Source organism: Panthera leo, chromosome D2 (assembly GCF_018350215.1).
Source record: "Panthera leo isolate Ple1 chromosome D2, P.leo_Ple1_pat1.1, whole genome shotgun sequence".
Lineage (NCBI taxonomy): Eukaryota > Metazoa > Chordata > Mammalia > Carnivora > Felidae > Panthera > Panthera leo.
In genome coordinates, this window is record NC_056689.1 from 82,847,945 (window position 1) to 82,854,391 (window position 6,447).

Sequence of the window (6,447 nt, forward strand, 5' to 3'; positions counted from 1 at the left end):
TGATCTATCTTGGGGATTGGGTCAATATAGTGTTCTTGTTGTTTTGTGAACATTTTATGGTTTGAGGCAGCAGAAAAACAGAAGCTGACAGTTTCTTGGCCGTTCACACTTTCCTGGAGGGCAGGGGGGTGGCTGCAAAGTGCACTCCACCTATACGTTTAGCAGTCAGTGCACTTGTTCTGCTGTGGCCGAGGCATTCTCCACTTGGATGAAGGAGAAAGACTCAGCTCTCGTGTGTAAACACACAGAAGTGCTTTCCGACCTGCTCTGCTCTGTACTGTGTTTCAGCGACTGCTAGAAGGGTATCCTCACAGCGAAGCAATCTTAGATCTTCAGCCAGAGCGGACCCTTTGGCGACAGCGGACGGAGAAGGCAGCGCGGGGCTTCGTGCCCATTGTACAGACGAGAAAGCTGAGGCTCAAGGAAGTAGAAGCAGTGACTTGCTCGAAGGTACCCTGGGAGGCAGGGTGGGTGCAGGGCTTGTAAGCCTCTGCACAGCCCCCTACCCCCCCACCCCCCGGGCTCCGACACGCATTCTAAGCGCTCCACTTAGACGGATGAAAGATGAATTTATAATTGATGGGAGGAACACGTGGGAACCTGTCAGGATGTGGATTTCCCTCCTCAGTTGAGAGGTCTTCAAAGTGGTTATGAGGGAGCATGCCAAGGAAAATCAAGCAGCCATTTTCCCCACTAAAAATGACAGAACGTACATTCTTCTTGCTTTTCTCATTGATTTCATTCTGACTGCTTTTCCATAAAATTATCCCCAGACAGGTTCTCAGAGCTGTCACGAAGCCATTTGAAATTTTGCATGAAGCACATTTATGTGTGCATTTCTATATCTATCTAGATAACTCCCCCCCTCCCTTATTTGGCTTGGTTAGAAAATGTCTTTTGTTCAGACTGCAAAAGAAAATTACACCTGATCTAACTCCCTGCCTGATTTGACTCCTGGGTATTTTATTTTGACGTTCCTATATTAATAGTCAAATTGGAGTGCTCAAAAACATAAGGACTTAACACCGACTGGACCTCCCTAAGTCTGTGCTTTCTGGTGAGTCTCACCTTCCGTTTTTCAAATGCTTGTTTCTGCCAAGATGCCTCTTTGGTGAGAATCCATGGTGGTCCTGGATGTGGAGGTGCTGGGGACTCTAAGGGCTCAGAAGGGACCCCACTGGCCTTTGGGTTTTCCCAGTCAGTCTCCTGGGTCTTTTGCCCAAAGTGAATTTTGGGCTTTCATCAGATGATGGGGGTGGGGGGTGGGAAAGCCTGAATGGAGAGTGTAATCTCTTGTCACCAAGATGGGAGATAACTGTTTGTAAAGTAGCAAATACTGGGCCCTGTTTTTTGTTTTTTTTTTTTTTCCTAAAAGAATTTCTAATCTGAAAATTGTTCATTTATATTTTGGAATCGATAAAAATGGTTTTCGTTCTCTCTTCTGTAGAAGAGTGACGTGTGTGTGTGTGTGTGTGTGTATGTGTGTGTGTGTGTGTATGTGTAAATTATTCAATCATCTTAACAGGATGTGGTACAAGGAGATGCTAGAATTCTCCTGAAAAGTTTGCTCTGTCTTTCTTATTCACCTAGAAGGCGTCTCTGTCCTGCATTGGTGGAGGGGACCGTCTGGGTTCACAGCAGCACTTTGCAAAATTCTTTAAAATTGTGTAGATTAAGGGTTGGCCACCGTGCCTATGAGGGGCCGGATAATCAGTACATTGGGTTTGCAAGCCGTGCTGTTACAATTACTCAGCTGTGTCACTGCAGCTTAAAAACAGCTGTAGACAACATGTAAAGGAATGAGCGTGGCTGTGTTCCAATAAAACTTTATTTATGGGCATTGGAATTTGAATTTTATATGATTTTCATGTGTCATGAAATATTATTCTTCTTTTGATTTTTTTTCAGCCATTTACAAATGTAATAACCATTCTTAGTTTGTGGGCCATACAAAAACAGACGATGCCCGGATTTGGCCCACAGGCAATGGCTCGTCCCTGCTGCTTTGGAGTTTGAGGTGGGTCCTTCTTGCTGCTCTGCCCCCTTGGCTGCTCTTGTAGGAGTGAGTAAATAATGCTTTTTTAATTTAATTTAATTTTTTTTTTTTACTTTTACAAATTCGTATCTGCTTTCACAATATTAAACTCTCTCTTAGTCGCTCCCTCGGTTTTACGGAGACAGAATCGACCTATAACATTGGATAAGTTTAAGGCATGCCACGTCATGGTGTGATATAAGAGTATATTGTAGAATCATGGCCACAGTTCACTTCACGTCCGTCACTTCTTACAAGACGCTTTTTCATGTGATGGGAACTTTCAAGGTCGACACTCTCAGCAACTTTCAAATACGCAGTACAGTAGTGTTAACCAGAGTCGCCACGCTGTGTATGATATCCCCACGACTTCCTTGTTTTGTACTTGGAAGTTTGTAGCTTTTGACCACTTTTACCCATCTTCCCCCACCCTTGCCTCTGGCAGCTGCCAATCTGTTCTCTGTACCTACGAGTTTTGCTTTATTTGTTCGTTCTTACATTCCACGCCTAAGACGTCATATGGTATTTGTCTTTCTCTGTCTGGTTTATTTCACTTAACATAATGCCTTCAAGGTCCATCTAGGTGGTCACAAATGGCAGGGCTTTCTTTCATTCCCGGCTGAGTGATGTTCCATTATGTGTATTGACAGCCAGCACTCGGCATAAGGAAGGCTGTCGAGCGTCCAGACCTGCCCTGGCTCACAGCCTTGCATCCCTTTGCGACATATGCTTGCCCTTGTGGGACCTTCCCTCTCTGCTCCAAGTGACTTACCAGAATATGTCTTCTGTACGCGTAGAGGGCTGTCCCTAAGAGGAATTTTCGTGAGTGAAATGATCTCTAGCCCCTTCACAGCCCCCATGGTAATGGGCCAAACACAGAAGGAGTGTCCAGCTTTGCTGTGGAGACCAGACAAGCTGCCTGGGGGCACAGAAGGCCAGGTGACAGCGCAGCCAGGTGAAGAGAGAGAAGAGAGCGTCCGCAGGGCGCACCTGCGCACAAGGCTGCATGACCCCCGTGCAAGCTCTGAAATGGTCAGGATGCACTAGAGCCCCTGGGTCTCTCTGAGGAGCAGGGCTGGTGGCTTAGAGGGACCAGCTTATTCATCCTGCATGCTGGGACTCAGCCACAGACAAGGGACAAGTGGCCTTTAAACATCAGGCCTCAGAGTTGGGGGCGGATGTCGCAGCTCTGGGGAGGGACGCCGGCCAACTGCCAGTGTTGGAGGACGTGATCCCATTTCCCTGGCCATTTCCAAATCCCCCCCCGCACCCCCACCATTGTCTTCACTACATCTTTAACCCCAGATGGCACTAGCTTTGCTGTCCTTGGGGATTCGACTTAATTTGAGCTTTGACGCCCATCGTGCAACCGGCCTCAGAATTTGGGCCCCCGGAGTGGCAGGTGGTGAGGATGTCCCAGGGCTGAACAGGATGGTTTCCGGGAGTCTCCGCCCAAGGGGGCTTACCCCAGGGACCTGCTTTTCCCTCGTAGCCTCTTGAGAGCCAGGGCCCGGTTCCCGCCGTCCAGGCCCCAGCACTGACCGGGTGCAGGGTGGAGCCCAGCCAGCATCGTCTAGTCCAAGCAACCAAGGGGGAAACACGGGATGGTCTGTGGGGTGGGACCGATCTGCGACACAGAGCTCAGCCTCTGCTCTTGACTTTGGCTTTGCCTGAGCAGTGACTGGGGCTGTATCTCCACAAAATGGTGGAGAACCTGGTTTCCTGCTAGGGCGTGACTAGTTGGCTGGGAAATGGGAGACTAGGCCAGATGGCGGGAACCGGAAATTCTCCCACTGTGGCCACAGCTTCTGCAGCCGGTCTCCTCCTGATGCTGAGGACAAGTGTAGAGTTCTCCATCCATGTGACTGAAGAACGGGGGCTTGGAGGTGGTAAGTGGATGTTCCTAAAGTCACCTTCTGGCAGAATGGGGCTGGGGCTTGTGGCTCAGCCAGGCTCGGGGGACCCACACCCGCCAGCTAGCTGAGTGGGGGCTCCACTCCTTCCTTTTTGAGAGCAGGGATTTTATTCCTGCCTCTTGGGCTGTAAAGGGTTTGTATTGCTTTCTTGTTGCTCCCCAGATACAAGTGCTGGACTGGGGGCAGAGGACATGGCCGACTCCACCCCACCTGTGACTCCTGTTTTTGCCTTCAGGGACCACGAACCCAGCTCTCTGGGCTCCATGTGGCCGGGACCTTTCTCCCACCTTCTCCTGCTTTCCCCCAAGGATTGATCTTATTCATTCCTGAATTTCCCCTAAATTAGATCCTGTGAACATTTAGTTGCTGGAAACACACAGTGGGCAAAAAAAGGCCCGGGCCCGAAGCTGAGAGAACCCCAGGGTGGGCCTCTGAGAGGGCTGGTCCCCAGCATTCCGAGAGCATCGACAGCAGCAGCATTGATATATTCAGTGCTCACAGCACTCCGGCAAGGGAAATATTATTGCTGCTCTGGTTAATTCCACTCATGCCCATTTTTCAGATGAGGAAATTGAGGCTTAGCTAGGAAAAGTACTGGGCTCACTTTGCTACTGCTGTTGGGGTTTGCTTATGTGTATGGGCATGTGTATGTGTGCATGAGTATGTGTGTGCATATCTGTGCAAGCGTGTCCATGTACATGTATGCATGTTTACGTGTGCCTGTGTGTGCATGGTCATGAAGCCATATGTGTGTGCATATGAGTGCAAGTGTGTGTGCACATGTAGTGAGTATTTGTGTGAATATGCGTGTGCATGTGTGTATGCGGGTGTGCGTGTGTGCGTGTAAGCATGTGCACACGTTGAGAGGTTTGTCAGGCCTCGAGGAGCAGGCTGTGTGGCCTCTCTGGTCTGTCTCTGCCAGCAGGGTCCACATGGAGGCCCAGGAATCTGGGGGACATGTCCTTTCTAGGGGCACAGCACGGCTGTCGGGGTGAGAGGTGGGCAGGCCTCGGGTGGAGCTGGCCCGGGCTCTGGCTGTGTGCCCGGGGTGTGTGGGCACCATTTTGAGGTCTCTCCTGGTCCGCCCATGCCAGCCTGGCATTGGGCTGGCAGTATCCAGGGTTGTGCCGAGCTCAGCTGCCTCCCGGCCTCCTCATGGGAGGGGTTGGGGGCCCAGCCCACGGCAGCAGGTCCGTGTGCAAAATTTGAGGCCAGAGAAGATATGCCCCAAGGTGCGAAGGTGGGAGAGGGCAGGAAGGGAGCAGCCTGGCACCTGTGATGCATCTGGTTTTTTTAAAAAAATTAATGTTTATTTTTGGTGGGGGGAGGGTCTGAGAAAGAGGGAGACACAGGATCTGAAGCAGGCTCCAGGCTCTGAGCTGTTAGCACAGAACCCGACACGGAACTTGAACCCACGAACTGCGAGATCACGACCTGAGCCAAAGTCGGATGCTTAACCGACTGAGCCCCCCAGGCGCCCCACCTGTGATGCATCTTTTGACCTGCCCTGGGCCTTGGGCTGGCCAGCCCACCTGGCAAGGAGCAGTCCAGGCTGGTTCTGGTGTGGCATCCGTTAGCCTCATGTATCTATTTAATCAATCCATTAATTATCCAACTAATTAATTAAAATGCAATTTAAACACTTAGTTTCTCACTGGCACTTCCCTCATCTCAAGTGCACGGTAGTCACGTGACTGGTGGCTACCAGATCCGGTCACGTAGATGAAATGTATACTTGTCGTCACAAGAAAGTTGCGTTGGACACAGAGCAGGTCTCCAAGTACGTCTCCACGGCCTGGCTCAGATGAATGATGGTTCTCAAGTCTTCAGGGACCCACTGGCTTTGTTCTGGGGTCCCATCTACACTGCCACCCGGGAGGTGGAGGCTTTCGAAGGTCAGTGGAGGCCTTTCTGGGCAAGGCCAGGCCTCTAGGTTTCGTCTGACTCATGGGAGAGGACAGGTGGAGGACAGCGAATTCTTCTGAATATGCCAGTCTCGGCCCTCACGCGTTACATATGGTAATAATAAGCACGGGAGGTAATAAGGAAGGTCATTTGTTGGGTGCTTAATGTGTTGAGGGTTTAAGTGAACGCTCACCAGACACCATGCCTGTCCCCACTCCTCTTCACCAGCTGCCAAGGATGGGGACCGGCGTCATCCCCCGTGCACTGGCTCCAACAGCCCAGACTCGCTGCACACCCCGCCCAGCCTGTACCCTTGTGAACATGACCCTGACCCGGATGGGACTGCATTTCTGAAGCCCATTTCCCAAGCATCCCCTCAGCCCCATGTTCCTCTTTTTTTGGAATAATTGTAACATTTTAGCCTGCACCTTAATACACGTACTCCTTTTTCTCTGTTTACAATGACGTAGGGACATTTCTGTAGGAAGTGGGGTGTGTTGATGCTTCCCATGACCCCTGCCATTTGCCCTTGCTTTTCTTTGTGGACCTGTGGACTCTCTTCATTTGGAACCTCTCCTTTCTGCTTTTTAA